This window comes from Salvelinus fontinalis, chromosome 27 (genome assembly GCF_029448725.1).
Source record: "Salvelinus fontinalis isolate EN_2023a chromosome 27, ASM2944872v1, whole genome shotgun sequence".
Taxonomy (NCBI): domain Eukaryota; kingdom Metazoa; phylum Chordata; class Actinopteri; order Salmoniformes; family Salmonidae; genus Salvelinus; species Salvelinus fontinalis.
In genome coordinates, this window is record NC_074691.1 from 38,304,810 (window position 1) to 38,327,309 (window position 22,500).

Here is a 22,500-nt window from a genome sequence, read left to right on the forward strand (position 1 = left end):
TCAGTTCCTGTATGTTGTTACAATTACACCATAAGTCATTAATCATGAAACATACAGCATCGCCCTCTGGCTGTACCGATTCCAACTGCATGTCCCCAGAGAGCCATGTTTCCATGAAACAGAGAGTGTTACAATCCCAGATGTCTTTCTGGAAAGCAAACCTAGCCCTAATTTCATCAACCTTGTTATCTGGAGACTGGACATTAGCGAGGAAAATACTCAGAACCGGTGGGTGGTGTGCACACCTCCAAAGTCTGACCAGAAGGTCGCTCCGTCTACCTCCACTTCGGCGATGTTGCTTTGGGTCGGCCTCTGGATTTAGTTCGCATGCCCTGGGTCATTCGAACAAAAGATCAGTTTCGGGAAGGTCGCATTTCTGGTCGTAGTGCTTGTTGACGTCGCTCTGATATCCAGTAGTTTGTCCTGGCTGTATGTAATAACACTTAAGATTTCCTGGGTTAACAATGCAAGAAATAATACATAAAAAAACAAAATTCAGCATGGTTTCCTAAGGACTAGAAGCGAGGTGACCCTCTCTGTCGGGCACCAATCTGGGGAAAAAATGTCTGCAGCATTGAAGGCCACCAAGAACACAGTGGCCTCCATCATTCTTAAATGGAAGAAATTTGGAACCACCAAGACTCTTCCTAGAGCTGGCCACCCGGCCAAACTGAGCAATCAGGGGAGAAGGGCCTTGGTCAGGGAGGTGACCAAGAACCCAATGGTCACTCTGACAGAGCTCCAGAGTTCCTCTGTGGAGATGGGAGAACCTTCCAGGAGGACAACCATTTCTGCAACACTCCACCAATCAGGCCTTTATGGTAGCGTGGCCAGATGGAAGCCACTCCTCATTAAAAGACACATGACAGCACGCTTAGAGTTTGCCAAAAGGCATCTAAAGAACTCTCAAACCATGAGAAACAAGATTCTCTGGTCTGATGAAACCAAGATTGATCTCTATGGTCTGAATTGCCAAGCGTCACGTCTGGAGGAAACCTTGCACCATGATATTTTTCAGCGGCAGGGACTGGGAGACTAGTCAGGATCAAGGGAAAGATGAATGGAGCAAAGTACAGAGAGATCCTTAATGAAAACCTGCTCCAGATCGCTCAGGACCTCAGACTGGGGCGAAGGTTCACCTTCCAACAGGTCAATGACCCTAAACACACAGCCAAGACATTGCAGGAGTGGCTTCGGGACAAGTCTCTGAAAGTCCTTGATTGGCCCATTCAGAGCCTTGACTTGAACATCTGTGTAACGACACTCCCCATACAACCTGACAGAGCTTGAGAGGATCTGCAGAGAAGAATGGGAGAAACTCCCTAAATACAGGTGTGCCACGCTTGTAGCATCATACCCAAGAAGACTCGAGGCTGTAATCGCTGCCAAAGGTTCTTCAACAAAGTACTGAGTAAAGGGTCTGAATACTTATGTAAATATTTATAAATACGTTTATTATTTGTTATAAATTTGCAATAAAAATCCCAAAACCTGTTTTGTATTTATCACTATGGGGTATTGTGTGTAGATCAATGAGGAAAAAAATACAATTTAATCAATTTTAGAATAAGCGTTTAACTTTCAAAATGTGGAAAAAGTCAAGGGTTCTGAATACTTTCTGAATGCACTGCATATATTTACAAAAAAACGATATGGGGGATTGAAAATGATGCAGCCAATTACATTGATGGAAGCTACAATTTATCTGCAATATTAAAGCTGATCTACACCCTAAACAAATATGTGAAATTGTGAAAGTATTTGAACACCTCTTGAATGCCTAAAATTACATAAACCGACACTTGAGGGAGCTGTTGTCAGCCGCTGAGAGAGACCAATAGGACTGTACTATGCAGGTAGCTCTTCTATTGTAGAAAGGGAAAGGGGGATAACCTAGTCATTTGGACAACTGAATGCATTTAACTGAAATGTGTCTTCTGCATTTAACCCCTCTGAATCAGAGAGTTGCGGAGGGCTGCCTTTATCGACATCCACGTCTTCGGCACCCGGGGAACAGTGAGTTAACTGCCTTGCTCAGGGGCAGAATGACAGATTTTTACCTTGTCAACTGTGGGATTCGATCCAGCAACCTTTCGGTTACTGGCTCAACGCTCTAATAGAAGGGTTACATTGCTCCTACAAAAGCTATCTGAGTCAAAAGAGGTGAGTTAAACAGGTTCTGATGCCTCTCTCAGGAACAGTAGTGTTTAGTATGGAGACCTCTCTCTCCCCCTCTCTCTCTATGTCTCTCTGAGGTGAAACTGTAATGATGCCTCTCTCAGGAACAGTAGTGTTTAGTATGGAGACCTCTCTCTCCCCCTCTCTCTCTATGTCTCTCTGAAGTAAACCTGGTATGATGCAGGTCGCAGGGCCAGTATTGTTTAGTATGGAGACCGTCTGACCAGGGTTATAGATTGATCCATCAGGCGATATCAGGATTGATACATTGAGGACCTGATCGATGCTGGAGCCCTCCCCCTCACACACACATTCACACTCATTAATCCTATCGCTCCAGGTAGAAATACCCCCGTAAGCACATATCTAGGATCAGCTGATCCTCACCTAACCTTAAGCATGTGTTTATGTGTGTGTGTTTGAAAGTGTGTGTGGATGCAGGAAGAGCATCTGAGTTTTTAATTTGAGTTTGTCCTCTGAGAAAAATAATTATTGTCCAACCAATTGATAGATTTCTGGACGATTAGAGTCAAACAGCCACATGGATACAAAAATGTATCTACAATCCTTCCAATGAATCTTCAAGTGTTTTTCGGACATTCCAAATGTAACACCTAATGTTAACATCATGGAACGTTGTGTTGAATTCTAGAATTCTAAAATCGACTTATTTCCGATGCAATGTTTAGAACCTACAGGGCTGCTTGCCTTCTTGATTTCTCCCGGACTTGACCTTTCTCTGTTATTGTATCTGATTTAGTCACAGATATTCTAGTGGGGGTAGCACTGTCTGACAGCTGATTGGCTCGTCAGAAGACATGAGTGCGTAGCTCGATACGGACAATAGCCCAATCCTGACACACAATGGGAGATATAAACAAGGCTTTGACAGCCTTGCTCTTCATCGATGCTGGCTGATTCTATGTGTTATTAGCTCACACAAAGCCACCGGCCCTGCCTTAGAACAGGACAATAATACAACACAATACAACTGTATTCATCCCCTTCTGATTACTGGGAGAGAAAAACACAATCACAAATACACAAAAAAATGAATCAGATTTAGAGAGAGGTGGAGAGGAGTGAGAAGTGGAGAGGAGAGAGGAGATGAGAGAGAAGTGGAGGGGAGAGGAGATAGGAGAGGAAAGAGACGTGGAGAGGAGAGAGAAGTGGAGAGAGGAAAGGAAAGGAGATGAGAGAGAAATGGAGAGGAGAGAGAAGTGGAGAGGAGAGGTGGAGAGAAGCGAGAGGTGGAGAAGAGAGGAACGAGTGGTGGAGAAGAGGGTGGAGAGGAGCGAGATGGTGGAAAGGAGCGAGAGGTGGAGAAGATGGGAGAGAAAGGTGGTGAGGAGAGGAGAGAAGTGGAGAGGAGGAGAGTTGAGAGAGGTGGAGAGTTGAGAGAGGTGGAGTGTAGAGAGAGGTTGAGAGGAAAGGAGCGAGAGGTGGAGAGGAGAGGAGAGAGAAGTGGAGAGGAGAGAGAAGTGGAGTGGAGAGAGAGGTAGAGAGAGGTGGAGAGGAGAGAGAGGTGGAGTGTAGAGAGAGGTGGAGTGGAGAGAGAGGTGGAGAGGAGAGAGAGGTAGAGAGAGGTGGAGAGGAGAGAGAGGTGGAGTGTAGAGAGAGGTGGAGTGGAGAGAGAGGTGGAGAGGAGAGAGAGGTAGAGAGAGATGGAGAGGAGAGAGAGGTGGAGAAGAGAGAGAGGTGGAGGTTAGAGAGAGGTAGAGAGAGGTGGAGAGGAGAGAGAGCTGGAGAGGAGAGAGAGCTGGAGAGGAGAGAGAGGTAGAGAGGAGAGAGGTGGAGAGGAGAGAGAGCTGGAGTGGAGAGGAGAGAGAGATGGAGAGAGAAGTAGAGAGGAGAGAGAAGTAGAGAGGAGAGAGGTGGGGTGGAGAGGAGAGAGAGGTGGAGAGGAGGAGAGGAGAGAGAGGTGGAGAGGAGAGAGAGGAGAGAGAGGTGGAGAGGAGAGTAGCTGGAGTGGAGAGGAGAGAGAGGTGGAGAGGAGAGGAGAGTTGGAGTGGAGAGGAGAGAGAGGAGGAGAGAGAGGTGGAGTGGAGAGGAGAGAGATGGAGAGGAGGAGAGGAGAAAGAGGTGGAGAGGAGAGATAGGTGGAGAGGATGAGAGGAGAGAGAGGTGGAGAGGAGAGAAAAGTGGAGAGGAGAGAAAGGTGGAGAGGGGAGAGCGGTGGAGAGGAGAGAGAGCTGGAGTGGAGAGGAGAGAGAGATGGAGAGGAGAGGTGGAGAGGAAAGAGAGGTGGAGAGGAGAGAGGAAGAGAGAGGTGGAGAGTTGAGGAGAGAGAAGTGGAGAGGAGAGAGAAGTGGAGTGGAGAGAGAGGTAGAGAGAGGTGGAGAGGAGAGAGAGGTGGAGTGTAGAGAGAGGTGGAGTGGAGAGAGAGGTGGAATGGAGAGAGAGGTGGAGAGGAGAGAGAGGTAGAGAGAGGTGGAGAGGAGAGAGAGGTAGAGAGAGGTGGAGAGGAGAGAGAGGTGGAGTGTAGAGAGAGGTGGAGTGGAGAGAGAGGTGGAGAGGAGAGAGAGGTAGAGAGAGGTGGAGAGGAGAGAGAGGTGGAGAAGAGAGAGAGGTGGAGGTTAGAGAGAGGTAGAGAGAGGTGGAGAGGAGAGAGAGCTGGAGAGGAGAGAGAGCTCGAGTGGAGAGGAGAGAGAGGTAGAGAGGAGAGAGAGGTGGAGAGGAGAGAGAGCTGGAGTGGAGAGGAGAGAGAGATGGAGAGGAGAGAGAGGTAGAGAGAGGTGGAGACGAGGAGAGGTGGAGTGTAGAGAGAGGTGGAGAGGAGAGAGAGGTAGAGAGAGGTGGAGAGGAGAGAGAGCTGGAGAGGAGAGAGAGCTGGAGTGGAGAGGAGAGAGAGGTAGAGAGGAGAGAGAGGTGGAGAGGAGAGAGAGCTGGAGTGGAGAGGAGAGAGAGATGGAGAGAGAGGTGGAGAGGAGAGAGAGGTAGAGAGGAGAGAGGTGGGGTGGAGAGGAGAGAGAGGTGGAGAGGAGGAGAGGAGAGAGAGGTGGAGAGGAGAGAGAGGAGAGAGAGGTGGAGAGGAGAGAGAGCTGGAGTGGAGAGGAGAGAGAGCTGGAGTGGAGAGGAGAGAGAGGTGGAGAGGAGAGGAGAGTTGGAGTGGAGAGGAGAGAGGAGGAGAGAGAGGTGGAGAGGAGAGAGAGGTGGAGAGGAGAGAGGAAGAGAGAGGTGGAGAGTTGAGGAGAGAGAGGTGGAGTGGAGAGGAGAGAGAGGTGGAGAGGAGGAGAGGAAAGAGAGGTGGAGAGAGAGGTGGAGAGGAGAGAGCTGGAGTGGAGAGGAGAGAGAGGTGGAGAGGAGAGAGAGGTAGAGAGAGGTGGAGAGGAGAGAGGGGGTGGAGAGGAGAGAGAGGTAGAGATAGGTGGAGAGGAGAGGCTAGCCAGGATGCAAATAAGCCTCTTAGGGTGGTGGGGTCTTCAGTCTTTACTGCCCGTGGTGGAGGAGAGAGATGGAAGAAGAAAAGGTTACTAAACCCAGCCTCTCTTATTATGCTTGCTTTAATGAGACTGAGTGGAAAGAACGAATTGGGGAGGAAAGGAGGGGAAGTGGTCTGGTGTTGGATGCCAAAATGTCAGGTAGGAGCCCACCTCTGATGAGTGGAAATGTCAGACTCACGCTGTCTCAAGGGGGAGGGGAGAAAGGAGGGGCAAATGAAAAGTAGTTAGTGGGGGTCTAAGAGAGGAGAGGAGAGTAGGAGGAGGAGGGAGGAAGACTATTGAGAGGTGTGTGTAGGTAACCCGAGGCAAGAACAGTGGGGGAAAGAGGAGTGGATGGGGGGATGAGACTGTGTGTGTCTGTGTGTGTGTGTGTGTGTGTGTGTGTGTGTGTGTGTGTGTGTGTGTGTGTGTGTGTGTGTGTGTGTGTGTGTGTGTGTGTGTGTGTGTGTATGTGGCCTCTTCGGTAGGAGTTTGGACCTGCAATTACATTCACATGAAAGGTCGACATTAACAATAGAGAGAAACTGATTAACAGACGGAAATTACCCTTTACGCGCACACACACACACACACACACACACACACACACACACACACACACACACACACACACACACACACACACACACACACACACACACACACACACACACACACACACACACACACACACACACACACACACACACACACACACACACGCGCGCCTCTGAGACTGCAGAAGAGTAGCAGGGGATATAATTTCACTTCCACCTCAGTTTGCTCTCATTGGCATTAGTCCTTTGTTGCAGTACCGGTACATTCTAACAGGGGACAAGTTGTCGGTGTTCATTGGGCAGTGAGAGAGTTTCTTCCTGTCACTAAAGTCACTGGGTGTTCAGCTGCAGGGCTGATGGGTGATGACAGTTCATTTGTGTGTGGATGTGGATGACTGCCATACTACCCATTTGTGTCTTCCCAGCCTCTCAGCCTCATAGAGGGAACTATACCGAAAGTAATGAAATGACACAGGAGAGAGATGCGGAGGGATGAAGAGGGATGAGGAGAGATGAGGGGGGATGATGAGAGATGATGGGGGATGAGGAGAGATAAGGAGAGATGAGCGGGGATGAGGAGAGATGAGGAGAGACGAGGGGGGATAAGGAGAGATGAGGAGGGATGAGGAGTTATGAGGAGAGATAATGAGAGATGAGGAGAGATGAGGATGGATGAGGAGTTATGAGGAGATATAATGAGAGATGAGGAGAGATCAGAAAAGATGAGGAGAGATGTGGAGGGATGAGGAGAGATGAGGAGGGATGAGGAAGGATGAGGAGGGATGAGGAGAGATGAGGGATGGATATACAGCAAAATATTCTGAGAGAGATGAGGAGAAATGAGGAGGGAAGAGGAGGGATGGGGAGAGATGAGGAGAGATGAGGAGGGATGAGGAGGGATGGGGAGAGATGAGGAGAGATGAGGAGAAATGAGGAGAAATGAGGAGGGAAGATGAGAGATGAGGAGAGATGGGGAGAGATGAGGAGAAATGAGGAGGGAAGATGATGGGGAATGAGGAGAGATGAGGAGGGATGAGGAGGGATGAGGAGGAATGGGGGAGTGAGGGGGGATGATGAGAGATGAGGAGGGATGAGTAAAGATGAGTAAAGATGAGGAGGGATGAGGAGAGATGAAGAGGGATGAGTAAAGCTGAGTGGATGAGGAGGGATGAGGAGATGAGTAAAGATGAGGGGATGAGGAGAGATGAGTGAAGATGAGGGGATGAAGAGAGATGAGGAGGGATGAGAAGAGATCAGGAGGGATGAGGAGGGATGATGAGGGATGAGTAATGATGAGGAGGGATGAGTAGGGAAGAGGAGGGATGAGGGGATGAGTAAATATGAGGATAGATGAGTAAAGATGAGGAGGGATGAGTAAAGATGAGGAGAGATGTGGACGGATAAGGAGGGATGAGTAGGGATGAGGAGAGATGATGGATGGATGTACAGCAACATTTTCTGAGAGAGATGAGGAGAAATGAGGCTGAGGAGTGAAGAGGAGAGATGATGGGGGATGCGGGGGAAGGGGAGAGATGAGGGGTGATGAGGAGAAATGAGTAAAGATGAGGAGATGAGGAGGGATGAGGAGAGATGAGGAGGGATGAGGAGGGATGAGGAGGGAAGAGGGGGGATGAGGAGAGACGAGTAAAGATACAGATGGTTGAGGAGGGATGTGGGGGATGTGGAGAGATGAGGGATGGATATACAGCAAACATTCTGAGAGAGATGAGGAGGGATGAGGAGGGAAGAGGAGAGATGAGGAGGGATGATGGGGGTGAGGAGAGATGGGGAGAGTTGAGGGGGGATGATGAGAGATGAGGGGGAATGAGGAGAGATGAGTAAAGATGAGGAGAGATGAGGAGAGATGAAGAGGGGTGAGTAAAGCTGAGGGGATTCGGAAGGATGAGGAGATGAGTGAAGATGAGGGGATGAGGGGGGATGAGGAGAGATGAGAAGGGATGATGAGAGATGAGGGAATGAGGAGGGATGAGGAGGGATGAGGGGATGAGGAGGGATGATGAGGGATGATGAGGGACGGGAAATGATGAGGGGATGATGAGAGATGAGTTGGGATGAGTAGGGAAGAGGAGATATGAGGGGGATGAGTAAATATGAGGAGAGATGAGTAAAGATGAGGAGAGATGAGGAGGGATAAGTAAAGATGAGGATAGATGAGTAAAGATGAGGAGAAATGAGGAGGGATAAGGAGAGATGAGGTGGGATGAGGGATGGATAAACAGCAACATTTTCTGAGAGAGATGAGGAGAAATTAGGAGAAATTAGGAGGGATGAGAGGGAAGAGGAGAGATGAGGGGGGATGAGGATAGATGCAGGGGGATGAGGAGAGATGAGTAAAGATGAGGGGATGAGGAAGGATGAAGAGAGATGAGGAGGGAGGAGTAAAGATGAAGAGGTATGAGGAGGGTTGAGGAGAGATGAGAAGGGTTAATGAGAGATGAGGAGGGATGAGTAAAGATGAGGAGAGATGAGGAGGTATGAGTAAAGATGAGGAGGGATGAGGGATTGATAAACAGCAAAATATTCTGAGAGCGATGAGGAGAGAGAGAGGGAGATAGAGAGAGAGAGAGAGAGAGAGAAATCGAGAGATCTTGTGTGCTTATCCATGACTCTAGCCACCATCAATCATATTGAAGCCACATATCCAAATGTCCTTTCTCTCTCTCTCTATCTTGTCTCTATCTCTTCTCTATCTCTCTCTCTTTCTCTTTCTCATTGTCTCTCTCTCTCTTTCTCATTGTCTCCATCTCTCTCCTGTTTCTCATTGTCTCCATCTCTCCTCTCTCTCATTGTCTCTATCTCTCCTCTCTCCTCTCTCCTCTCTCTCATTGTCTCCATCTCTCTCTTTCTCATTGTCTCCATCTCTCTCCTCTTTCTCATTGTCTCCATCTCTCTCCTCTTTCTCATTGTCTCCATCTCTCTCCTCTTTCTCATTGTCTCCTCTCTCTCTTTGTCTCCATCTCTCTCCTCTTTCTCCTTGTCTCCTCTCTCTCATTGTCTCCATCTCTCCTGTTTCTCATTGTCTCCATCTCTCCTCTCTCTCATTGTCTCCATCTCTCCTCTCTCCTCTCTCCTCTCTCTCATTGTCTCCATCTCTCTCTTTCTCATTGTCTCCATCTCTCCCCTTTCTCATTGTCTCCATCTCTCTCCTCTTTCTCATTGTCTCCATCTCTCCTCTTTCTCATTGTCTCCATCTCTCCTCTTTCTCATTGTCTCCATCTCTCCTCTTTCTCATTGTCTCCATCTCTCCTCTTTCTCATTGTCTCCATCTCTCCTCTTTCTCATTGTCTCCTCTCTCTCTTTGTCTCCATCTCTCTCCTCTTTCTCCTTGTCTCCATCTCTCCTCTTTCTCATTGTCTACTCTCTCTCTTTCTCATTGTCTCTATCTCTCCTCTTTCTCATTGTCTCCATCTCTCCTCTTTCTCATTGTCTCATCTCTCCTCTTTCTCATTGTCTCCATCTCTCCTCTTTCTCATTGTCTCCATCTCTCTCTCTTTCTCATTGTCTCGATCTCTCCTCTTTCTCATTGTCTCCATCTCTCCTCTTTCTCATTGTCTCCATCTCTCCTCTTTCTCATTGTCTCCATCTCTCCTCTTTCTCATTGTCTCCATCTCTCCTCTTTCTCATTGTCTCCACCTCCCCTCTTTCTCATTGTCTCCATCTCTCTCTCTTTCTCATTGTCTCCATCTCTCTCTCTTTCTCATTGTCTCCATCTCTCTCTCTTTCTCATTGTCTCTATCTCTACTCTTTCTCATTGTCTCTATCTCTCCTCTTTCTCATTGTCTCCATCTCTCCTCTTTCTCATTGTCTCTATCTCTCCTCTTTCTCATTGTCTCCATCTCTCCTCTTTCTCATTGTCTCTATCTCTCCTCTTTCTCATTGTCTCCATCTCTCCTCTTTCTCATTGTCTCCATCTCTCCTCTTTCTCATTGTCTCCATCTCTCCTCTTTCTCATTGTCTCCATCTCTCCTCTTTCTCATTGTCTCCACCTCCCCTCTTTCTCATTGTCTCCATCTCTCTCTCTTTCTCATTGTCTCCATCTCTCTCTCTTTCTCATTGTCTCCATCTCTCTCTCTTTCTCATTGTCTCTATCTCTCCTCTTTCTCATTGTCTCTATCTCTCCTCTTTCTCATTGTCTCCATCTCTCCTCTTTCTCATTGTCTCTATCTCTCCTCTTTCTCATTGTCTCCATCTCTCCTCTTTCTCATTGTCTCTATCTCTCCTCTTTCTCATTGTCTCCATCTCTCCTCTTTCTCATTGTCTCCATCTCTCTCCTCTTTCTCATTGTCTCCATCTCTCCTCTCTCTCATTGTCTCTATCTCTCCTCTCTCCTCTCTCCTCTCTCTCATTGTCTCCATCTCTCTCTTTCTCATTGTCTCCATCTCTCTCCTCTTTCTCATTGTCTCCATCTCTCTCCTCTTTCTCATTGTCTCCATCTCTCTCCTCTTTCTCATTGTCTCCTCTCTCTCTTTGTCTCCATCTCTCTCCTCTTTCTCCTTGTCTCCTCTCTCTCATTGTCTCCATCTCTCCTGTTTCTCATTGTCTCCATCTCTCCTCTCTTTCATTGTCTCTATCTCTCCTCTCTCCTCTCTCCTCTTTCTCATTGTCTCATCTCTCCTCTTTCTCATTGTCTCCATCTCTCCTCTTTCTCATTGTCTCCATCTCTCCTCTTTCTCATTGTCTCCACCTCCCCTCTTTCTCATTGTCTCCATCTCTCTCTCTTTCTCATTGTCTCCATCTCTCTCTCTTTCTCATTGTCTCCATCTCTCTCTCTTTCTCATTGTCTCTATCTCTACTCTTTCTCATTGTCTCTATCTCTCCTCTTTCTCATTGTCTCCATCTCTCCTCTTTCTCATTGTCTCTATCTCTCCTCTTTCTCATTGTCTCCATCTCTCCTCTTTCTCATTGTCTCTATCTCTCCTCTTTCTCATTGTCTCCATCTCTCCTCTTTCTCATTGTCTCCATCTCTCCTCTTTCTCATTGTCTCCATCTCTCCTCTTTCTCATTGTCTCCATCTCTCCTCTTTCTCATTGTCTCCACCTCCCCTCTTTCTCATTGTCTCCATCTCTCTCTCTTTCTCATTGTCTCCATCTCTCTCTCTTTCTCATTGTCTCCATCTCTCTCTCTTTCTCATTGTCTCTATCTCTCCTCTTTCTCATTGTCTCTATCTCTCCTCTTTCTCATTGTCTCCATCTCTCCTCTTTCTCATTGTCTCTATCTCTCCTCTTTCTCATTGTCTCCATCTCTCCTCTTTCTCATTGTCTCTATCTCTCCTCTTTCTCATTGTCTCCATCTCTCCTCTTTCTCATTGTCTCCATCTCTCTCCTCTTTCTCATTGTCTCCATCTCTCCTCTCTCTCATTGTCTCTATCTCTCCTCTCTCCTCTCTCCTCTCTCTCATTGTCTCCATCTCTCTCTTTCTCATTGTCTCCATCTCTCTCCTCTTTCTCATTGTCTCCATCTCTCTCCTCTTTCTCATTGTCTCCATCTCTCTCCTCTTTCTCATTGTCTCCTCTCTCTCTTTGTCTCCATCTCTCTCCTCTTTCTCCTTGTCTCCTCTCTCTCATTGTCTCCATCTCTCCTGTTTCTCATTGTCTCCATCTCTCCTCTCTTTCATTGTCTCTATCTCTCCTCTCTCCTCTCTCCTCTTTCTCATTGTCTCATCTCTCCTCTTTCTCATTGTCTCCATCTCTCCTCTTTCTCATTGTCTCCATCTCTCTCTCTTTCTCATTGTCTCGATCTCTCCTCTTTCTCATTGTCTCCATCTCTCCTCTTTCTCATTGTCTCCATCTCTCCTCTTTCTCATTGTCTCCATCTCTCCTCTTTCTCATTGTCTCCATCTCTCCTCTTTCTCATTGTCTCCACCTCCCCTCTTTCTCATTGTCTCCATCTCTCTCTCTTTCTCATTGTCTCCATCTCTCTCTCTTTCTCATTGTCTCCATCTCTCTCTCTTTCTCATTGTCTCTATCTCTACTCTTTCTCATTGTCTCTATCTCTCCTCTTTCTCATTGTCTCCATCTCTCCTCTTTCTCATTGTCTCTATCTCTCCTCTTTCTCATTGTCTCCATCTCTCCTCTTTCTCATTGTCTCTATCTCTCCTCTTTCTCATTGTCTCCATCTCTCCTCTTTCTCATTGTCTCCATCTCTCCTCTTTCTCATTGTCTCCATCTCTCCTCTTTCTCATTGTCTCCATCTCTCCTCTTTCTCATTGTCTCCACCTCCCCTCTTTCTCATTGTCTCCATCTCTCTCTCTTTCTCATTGTCTCCATCTCTCTCTCTTTCTCATTGTCTCCATCTCTCTCTCTTTCTCATTGTCTCTATCTCTCCTCTTTCTCATTGTCTCTATCTCTCCTCTTTCTCATTGTCTCCATCTCTCCTCTTTCTCATTGTCTCTATCTCTCCTCTTTCTCATTGTCTCCATCTCTCCTCTTTCTCATTGTCTCTATCTCTCCTCTTTCTCATTGTCTCCATCTCTCCTCTTTCTCATTGTCTCCATCTCTCTCCTCTTTCTCATTGTCTCCATCTCTCCTCTCTCTCATTGTCTCTATCTCTCCTCTCTCCTCTCTCCTCTCTCTCATTGTCTCCATCTCTCTCTTTCTCATTGTCTCCATCTCTCTCCTCTTTCTCATTGTCTCCATCTCTCTCCTCTTTCTCATTGTCTCCATCTCTCTCCTCTTTCTCATTGTCTCCTCTCTCTCTTTGTCTCCATCTCTCTCCTCTTTCTCCTTGTCTCCTCTCTCTCATTGTCTCCATCTCTCCTGTTTCTCATTGTCTCCATCTCTCCTCTCTTTCATTGTCTCTATCTCTCCTCTCTCCTCTCTCCTCTCTCTCATTGTCTCCATCTCTCTCTTTCTCATTGTCTCCATCTCTCCTCTTTCTCATTGTCTCCATATCTCTCCTCTTTCTCATTGTCTCCATCTCTCCTCTTTCTCATTGTCTCCATCTCTCCTCTTTCTCATTGTCTCCATCTCTCTCTCTTTCTCATTGTCTCCATCTCTCCTCTTTCTCATTGTCTCCATCTCTCCTCTTTCTCATTGTCTCCTCTCTCTCTTTGTCTCCATCTCTCTCCTCTTTCTCCTTGTCTCCATCTCTCCTCTTTCTCATTGTCTCCTCTCTCTCTTTCTCATTGTCTCTATCTCTCCTCTTTCTCATTGTCTCCATCTCTCCTCTTTCTCATTGTCTCATCTCTCCTCTTTCTCATTGTCTCCATCTCTCCTCTTTCTCATTGTCTCCATCTCTCTCTCTTTCTCATTGTCTCTATCTCTCCTCTTTCTCATTGTCTCCATCTCTCCTCTTTCTCATCGTCTCCATCTCTCCTCTTTCTCATTGTCTCCATCTCTCCTCTTTCTCATTGTCTCCATCTCTCCTCTTTCTCATTGTCTCCACCTCCCCTCTTTCTCATTGTCTCCATCTCTCTCTCTTTCTCATTGTCTCCATCTCTCTCTCTTTCTCATTGTCTCCATCTCTCTCTCTTTCTCATTGTCTCTATCTCTCCTCTTTCTCATTGTCTCTATCTCTCCTCTTTCTCATTGTCTCCATCTCTCCTCTTTCTCATTGTCTCTATCTCTCCTCTTTCTCATTGTCTCCATCTCTCCTCTTTCTCATTGTCTCTATCTCTCCTCTTTCTCATTGTCTCCATCTCTCCTCTTTCTCATTGTCTCCATCTCTCTCCTCTTTCTCATTGTCTCCATCTCTCCTCTCTCTCATTGTCTCTATCTCTCCTCTCTCCTCTCTCCTCTCTCTCATTGTCTCCATCTCTCTCTTTCTCATTGTCTCCATCTCTCTCCTCTTTCTCATTGTCTCCATCTCTCTCCTCTTTCTCATTGTCTCCATCTCTCTCCTCTTTCTCATTGTCTCCTCTCTCTCTTTGTCTCCATCTCTCTCCTCTTTCTCCTTGTCTCCTCTCTCTCATTGTCTCCATCTCTCCTGTTTCTCATTGTCTCCATCTCTCCTCTCTTTCATTGTCTCTATCTCTCCTCTCTCCTCTCTCCTCTCTCTCATTGTCTCCATCTCTCTCTTTCTCATTGTCTCCATCTCTCCTCTTTCTCATTGTCTCCATATCTCTCCTCTTTCTCATTGTCTCCATCTCTCCTCTTTCTCATTGTCTCCATCTCTCCTCTTTCTCATTGTCTCCATCTCTCTCTCTTTCTCATTGTCTCCATCTCTCCTCTTTCTCATTGTCTCCATCTCTCCTCTTTCTCATTGTCTCCTCTCTCTCTTTGTCTCCATCTCTCTCCTCTTTCTCCTTGTCTCCATCTCTCCTCTTTCTCATTGTCTCCTCTCTCTCTTTCTCATTGTCTCTATCTCTCCTCTTTCTCATTGTCTCCATCTCTCCTCTTTCTCATTGTCTCATCTCTCCTCTTTCTCATTGTCTCCATCTCTCCTCTTTCTCATTGTCTCCATCTCTCTCTCTTTCTCATTGTCTCTATCTCTCCTCTTTCTCATTGTCTCCATCTCTCCTCTTTCTCATTGTCTCCATCTCTCCTCTTTCTCATTGTCTCCATCTCTCCTCTTTCTCATTGTCTCCATCTCTCCTCTTTCTCATTGTCTCCACCTCCCCTCTTTCTCATTGTCTCCATCTCTCTCTCTTTCTCATTGTCTCCATCTCTCTCTCTTTCTCATTGTCTCCATCTCTCTCTCTTTCTCATTGTCTCTATCTCTCCTCTTTCTCATTGTCTCTATCTCTCCTCTTTCTCATTGTCTCCATCTCTCCTCTTTCTCATTGTCTCTATCTCTCCTCTTTCTCATTGTCTCCATCTCTCCTCTTTCTCATTGTCTCTATCTCTCCTCTTTCTCATTGTCTCCATCTCTCCTCTTTCTCATTGTCTCCATCTCTCTCCTCTTTCTCATTGTCTCCATCTCTCCTCTTTCTCATTGTCTCCATTTCTCCTCTTTCTCATTGTCTCCATCTCTCCTCTTTCTCATTGTCTCCATCTCTCCTCTTTCTCATTGTCTCCATCTCTCCTCTTTCTCATTGTCTCCATCTCTCTCTCTTTCTCATTGTCTCGATCTCTCCTCTTTCTCATTGTCTCCATCTCTCCCCTTTCTCATTGTCTCCATCTCTCTCTCTTTCTCATTGTCTCCATCTCTCCTCTTTCTCATTGTCTCATCTCTCCTCTTTCTCATTGTCTACATCTCTCCTCTTTCTCATTGTCTCCACCTCCCCTCTTTCTCATTGTCTCCATCTCTCTCTCTTTCTCATTGTCTCCATCTCTCTCTCTTTCTCATTGTCTCCATCTCTCTCTCTTTCTCATTGTCTCTATCTCTCCTCTTTCTCATTGTCTCTATCTCTCCTCTTTCTCATTGTCTCCATCTCTCCTCTTTCTCATTGTCTCTATCTCTCCTCTTTCTCATTGTCTCCATCTCTCCTCTTTCTCATTGTCTCTATCTCTCCTCTTTCTCATTGTCTCCATCTCTCCTCTTTCTCATTGTCTCCATCTCTCCTCTTTCTCATTGTCTCCATCTCTCCTCTTTCTCATTGTCTCCATCTCTCCTCTTTCTCATTGTCTCCACCTCCCCTCTTTCTCATTGTCTCCATCTCTCTCTCTTTCTCATTGTCTCCATCTCTCTCTCTTTCTCATTGTCTCCATCTCTCTCTCTTTCTCATTGTCTCTTTCTCTCCTCTTTCTCATTGTCTCTATCTCTCCTCTTTCTCATTGTCTCCATCTCTCCTCTTTCTCATTGTCTCTATCTCTCCTCTTTCTCATTGTCTCCATCTCTCCTCTTTCTCATTGTCTCTATCTCTCCTCTTTCTCATTGTCTCCATCTCTCCTCTTTCTCATTGTCTCCATCTCTCTCCTCTTTCTCATTGTCTCCATCTCTCCTCTCTCTCATTGTCTCTATCTCTCCTCTCTCCTCTCTCCTCTCTCTCATTGTCTCCATCTCTCTCTTTCTCATTGTCTCCATCTCTCTCCTCTTTCTCATTGTCTCCATCTCTCTCCTCTTTCTCATTGTCTCCATCTCTCTCCTCTTTCTCATTGTCTCCTCTCTCTCTTTGTCTCCATCTCTCTCCTCTTTCTCCTTGTCTCCTCTCTCTCATTGTCTCCATCTCTCCTGTTTCTCATTGTCTCCATCTCTCCTCTCTTTCATTGTCTCTATCTCTCCTCTCTCCTCTCTCCTCTCTCTCATTGTCTCCATCTCTCTCTTTCTCATTGTCTCCATCTCTCCTCTTTCTCATTGTCTCCATATCTCTCCTCTTTCTCATTGTCTCCATCTCTCCTCTTTCTCATTGTCTCCATCTCTCCTCTTTCTCATTGTCTCCATCTCTCTCTCTTTCTCATTGTCTCCATCTCTCCTCTTTCTCATTGTCTCCATCTCTCCTCTTTCTCATTGTCTCCTCTCTCTCTTTGTCTCCATCTCTCTCCTCTTTCTCCTTGTCTCCATCTCTCCTCTTTCTCATTGTCTCCTCTCTCTCTTTCTCATTGTCTCTATCTCTCCTCTTTCTCATTGTCTCCATCTCTCCTCTTTCTCATTGTCTCCATCTCTCCTCTTTCTCATTGTCTCCATCTCTCTCTCTTTCTCATTGTCTCTATCTCTCCTCTTTCTCATTGTCTCCATCTCTCCTCTTTCTCATTGTCTCCATCTCTCCTCTTTCTCATTGTCTCCATCTCTCCTCTTTCTCATTGTCTCCATCTCTCCTCTTTCTCATTGTCTCCACCTCCCCTCTTTCTCATTGTCTCCATCTCTCTCTCTTTCTCATTGTCTCCATCTCTCTCTCTTTCTCATTGTCTCCATCTCTCTCTCTTTCTCATTGTCTCTATCTCTCCTCTTTCTCATTGTCTCTATCTCTCCTCTTTCTCATTGTCTCCATCTCTCCTCTTTCTCATTGTCTCTATCTCTCCTCTTTCTCATTGTCTCCATCTCTCCTCTTTCTCATTGTCTCTATCTCTCCTCTTTCTCATTGTCTCCATCTCTCTCCTCTTTCTCATTGTCTCCATCTCTCCTCTTTCTCATTGTCTCCATCTCTCCTCTTTCTCATTGTCTCCATCTCTCCTCTTTCTCATTGTCTCCATCTCTCCTCTTTCTCATTGTCTCCATCTCTCCTCTTTCTCATTGTCTCCATCTCTCTCTCTTTCTCATTGTCTCGATCTCTCCTCTTTCTCATTGTCTCCATCTCTCCCCTTTCTCATTGTCTCCATCTCTCTCTCTTTCTCATTGTCTCCATCTCTCCTCTTTCTCATTGTCTCATCTCTCCTCTTTCTCATTGTCTCCATCTCTCTCTCTTTCTCATTGTCTCCATCTCTCCTCTTTCTCATTGTCTCTATCTCTCCTCTTTCTCATTGTCTCCATCTCTCCTCTTTCTCATTGTCTCCATCTCTCTCTCTTTCTCATTGTCTCCATCTCTCCTCTTTCTCATTGTCTCATCTCTCCTCTTTCTCATTGTCTCCATCTCTCTCTCTTTCTCATTGTCTCCATCTCTCCTCTTTCTCATTGTCTCGATCTCTCCTCTTTCTCATTGTCTCCATCTCTCCCCTTTCTCATTGTCTCCATCTCTCTCTCTTTCTCATTGTCTCCATCTCTCCTCTTTCTCATTGTCTCATCTCTCCTCTTTCTCATTGTCTCCATCTCTCTCTCTTTCTCATTGTCTCCATCTCTCCTCTTTCTCATTGTCTCTATCTCTCCTCTTTCTCATTGTCTCCATCTCTCCTCTTTCTCATTGTCTCCATCTCTCTCTCTTTCTCATTGTCTCCATCTCTCTCCTCTTTCTCATTGTCTCCATCTCTCTCCTCTTTCTCATTGTCTCCATCTCTCTCCTCTTTCTCATTGTCTCCATCTCTCCTCTTTCTCATTGTCTCCATCTCTCCTCTTTCTCATTGTCTCCATCTCTCCTCTTTCTCATTGTCTCCATCTCTCTCCTCTTTCTCATTGTCTCCATCTCTCTCCTCTTTCTCATTGTCTCCATCTCTCTCCTCTTTCTCATTGTCTCTATCTCTCCTCTTTCTCATTGTCTCCATCTCTCCTCTTTCTCATTGTCTCCATCTCTCTCTTTCTCATTGTCTCCATCTCTCCTCTTTCTCATTGTCTCCATCTCTCTCTTTCTCATTGTCTCCATCTCTCCTCTTTCTCATTGTCTCCATCTCTCCCTCTCTCTCCCCCTTTCTCCTTGTCTCCATCTCCCATTTGTAAGTCGCTCTGGATAAGAGCGTCTGCTAAATGACTTAAATGTAAATGTAAATCTCTCCTCTTTCTCATTGTCTCCATCTCTCTCTCTTTCTCATTGTCTCCATCTCTCCTCTTTCTCCTTGTCTATCTCTCCTCTCTCTCTCTCTCTCTCTCTCTCTCTCTTTCTCCTTGTGTGTCATGTTTTGTCATTTGATTATCATGTCTTGTCCCTGTGCTTCCCTTCCATTTGTCTCCCTCTGCTGGTCTTAGTAGGTTCTTTCCCTCTTTCTATCCCTCTCTCTTCCCCTCCCTCTCTTCCTCTCTCGCTCTCTCTCTATCGTTCCGTTCCTGCTCCCAGCTGTTCCTCATTCTCCTAACTACCTCATTTAATCTTTCACACCTGTCCCCTATTTTGCCCTCTGATTAGAGTTCCTATTTCTCCCTCTGTTTTCCGCTTCTGTCCTTGTCGGATCTTTGTTTGATGTTTGCTGTTCTGTGTCCTGGTTCCGCCCTGTCGTGTTTTTGCCTTCAACAGATGCTGCGTGTGAGCAGGTGTCATCTAAGATATATCCTGGAGTACCGTTTTGTTTAAGACTGGAATAAAGACTCTGTTTTTGTTAAGTCGCTTTTGGGTCCTCATTCACCAGCATAACATTGTGTCCATCTCTCTCTTTCTCATTGACTCCATCTCTCTATCTTTCTCCTTGTCTATCTCTCTTCTCTCTCTCTCTCTCTCTCTCTCTCTCTCTCTCTCTCTCTCTCTTTCTCCTTGTCTCCATCTCTCTCTTTCTCATTGTCTCCATCTCTCCTCTTTCTCCTTGTCTATCTCTCCTCTCTCTCTCTCTCTCTCTCTCTCTCTCTCTCTCTCTCTCTCTCTCTCTCTCTCTTTCTCCTTGTCTCCATCTCTCTCTTTCTCCTTGTCTCCATCTCTCTCTTTCTCATTGACTCCATCTCTCTATCTTTCTCCTTGTCTATCTCTTCTTCTCTCTCTCTCTATCTTTCACCTTGTCGATCTCTCCTCTCTCTCTCTCTCTTTCTCATTGTCTCCATCTCTCTCTCTTTCTCCTTGTCTCTCTCTCTCCTCTCTCTCTCTCCCATTCGAAACATTCTCTCTCACGAAACTCTACAACAGCAAACCTATAAATCAACCCACACATTCTCCTGAAGGACAAAAGAGGATGAACTAAAAGCCTTCACTCTTCTTTTCTCTTCCCCTCCCTTTCCTTCCTTCCCTCCATCTCTCACTCTTCTTTTCTCTTCCCCTCCCTTTCCTTCCTTCCCTCCATCTCTCACTCTTCTTTTCTCTTCCCCTCCCTTTCCTTCCTTCCCTCCATCTCTCACTCTTCTTTTCTCTTCCCCTCCCTTTCCTTCCTTCCCTCCATCTCTCACTCTTCTTTTCTCTTCCCCTCCCTTTCCTTCCTTCCCTCCATCTCTCACTCTTCTTTTCTCTTCCCCTCCCTTTCCTTCCTTCCCTCCATCTCTCACTCTTCTTTTCTCTTCCCCTCCCTTTCCTTCCTTCCCTCCATCTCTCACTCTTCTTTTCTCTTCCCCTCCCTTTCCTTCCTTCCCTCCATCTCTCACTCTGCTTATGTAAGAAACGTAAAATGTGTTTAATTGTTCCTCCTGATTTACAAGAGAGCAAAACAAATGTCACATATATCATTTTAATCTCTCCCTCTCTGGATACGACAGTGGCTGGCGGCCTGACGGCAGTATAGATGAGTTAGTGTGCTGTGGTTTTGTACTGTGGTGACAGGAAATGGACTAGCACACACACGCAGTGACAGGAGGGAGAAGAAGCACTGGTTTTGTTTTTGATTGACTATTTACCATTTGCTACTGTCAAGGGGATGTAAATAGGAAGATATTGGGGATACGGCATACCTCCATTGGTTCTGTTGTCTGTTAAAGTCCCGGTAACGGAACTACCTAAAGGCTTCATCATATATAGGTTCGATTTGTTTCGGAACGTCTTTGCTGCAGACCATTGCTGGAAAAACAAGAAAGAGCAGGAGGCGGCAGGTAGCCTAGTGGTTAGAGGCAGGTAGCCTAGTGGTTAGAGGCAGGTAGCCATCACTGAGACAGTGGGAAATATAGGGGAATCATGTCTCTGTCTGTCTGTCTGTCTGTCTGTCTGTCTGTCTCTCTTTGTCTGTTTCTGTCTGTCTGTCTGTCTGTCTGTCTGTCTGTCTGTCTCTCTTTGTCTGTTTCTGTCTGTCTGTCTGTCTGTCTGTCTGTCTGTCTGTCTGTCTGTCTGTCTCTCTTTGTCTGTCTCTCTTTGTCTGTTTCTGTCTGTCTGTCTGTCTGTCTGTCTGTCTGTCTGTCTCTCTTTGTCTGTTTCTGTCTGTCTGTCTGTCTGTCTGTCTGTCTGTCTGTCTGTCTGTCTTTGTCTGTCTCTCTTTGTCTGTCTCTCTTTGTCTGTCTGTCTGTCTGTCTGTCTGTCTGTCTGTCTGTCTGTCTGTCTGTCTCTCTCTCTCTCTGTGTGTCTGTCTGTCTGTCTGTCTGTCTGTCTGTCTGTCTGTCTGTCCGTCCGTCTGTCTGTCTGTCTGTCTGTCTCTCTCTCTCTCTCTCTCTCTCTCTCTCTCTGTCTGTCTGTCTGTCTGTCTGTCTGTCTGTCTGTCTGTCTGTCTGTCTGTCTGTCTGTCTGTCTGTCTGTCTGTCTCTCTCTGTGTGTGCATGTATCCAGCTTTCCTGTTGATATAATTGGAGCTGAGTGACGAGAGAAGATAGGCGGCTAGGCTCAGCTCAGCTCAGAGCTCAGAGCTCAATTTAAAACTGTCGAGATCAACCTGACATGTGTAGTGTGCCCCCCCCCCCCACCCCACCCCCCCCGATGTGAGTCTTACCAACTGTGTGCATTATGCAAGGATTTCCTCTGTGCTGTCTTAGGAATGCAGCATTCTCTGCTTTATCTCAACAACCTCATCTTGTTACACTTCTGGGTAGCAGAGGTTATGTTGTCTTTACAGGTCTGTAGGTCTGATATCTGACTGGAGGTTAACTTTACAGTAACGCTATCGGTCAATAACTTTTGAATCCAAACAAGTCAGATGTTATAAAGGGTCTTAGATTCTTTGTCTCTTTGTTCCTCTGTTGAGATACCTTTTTTTTTTCTCTCTCTCTCTCTCGCTCCCTCTCCCTCTCCCTCTCCCTCTCCCTCTCCCTCTCCCTCTCCCTCTTCAAAGTATCTGATTAAAGCAAAATGCATGTTGAAGTATCATCAATTATAAAATTGTTTCAGCAGAGGTTTGAGAACGAGCACTTATCCATAGAGTTTCAGATATCCCTCAGGGGTAGGAGAGAGAGAGAAGAGGAGAGCGCTCCTGGGAGATAAAAGCTCTGCTTTCATTCAGTCGACTCCATTTTCTAAATCCCTTCTAATCTGTCACAGAACTGCTAAGGGATGTGTGTATGTACGTGTGTCTGAACCCCCAGTTTACAAAAAAGTTCAGGGTCTGCCCCTTTGACGGAAATAGCACACCGCTAGCTATTAGCGCTCCACGTGTGTTTGTGTGTGTGTGTGTGTGTGTGTGTGTGTGTAGCAACGTTTCATCTCTGCTAGACTCCAACTGCATGTCACAACTCATCAGTCAACAAGAATAGGCTGCCTCCCTCACACACGCTGCCTCCCTCACACACGCTGCCTCCCTCACACACGCTGCCTCCCTCACACACGCTGCCTCCCTCACACACGCTGCCTCCCTCACACACGCTGCCTCCCTCACACACGCTGCATCCCTCACAGACGCTGCATCCCTCACACACGCTGCCTCCCTCACAGACGCTGCCTCCCTCATGCTGCCTCCCTCACACACGCTGCCTCCCTCACACACGCTGCCTCCCTCACAGACGCTGCCTCCCTCATGCTGCATCCCTCACACACGCTGCCTCCCTCATGCTGCCTCCCTCACACACGCTGCCTCCCTCATGCTGCCTCCCTCATGCTGCCACCCTCACACACACTGCGTCCCTCACACACGCTGCCTCCCTCCCTCACGCTATCTCCCTCACGCTGCCTCCCTCATGCTGCCTCCCTCACACTGCCTCCCTCACCCTCCTCCCTCACACTGCCTCCCTCACGCTGCCTCCCTCATGCTGCCTCCCTCACACTGCCTCCCTCACCTTCCTCCCTCACGCTGCCTCTCTCATGCTGCCTCCCTCACGCTGCCTCCCTCACACACGCTGCCTCCCTACCTGACGCTGCCTCCCTTACACACCCTGTCT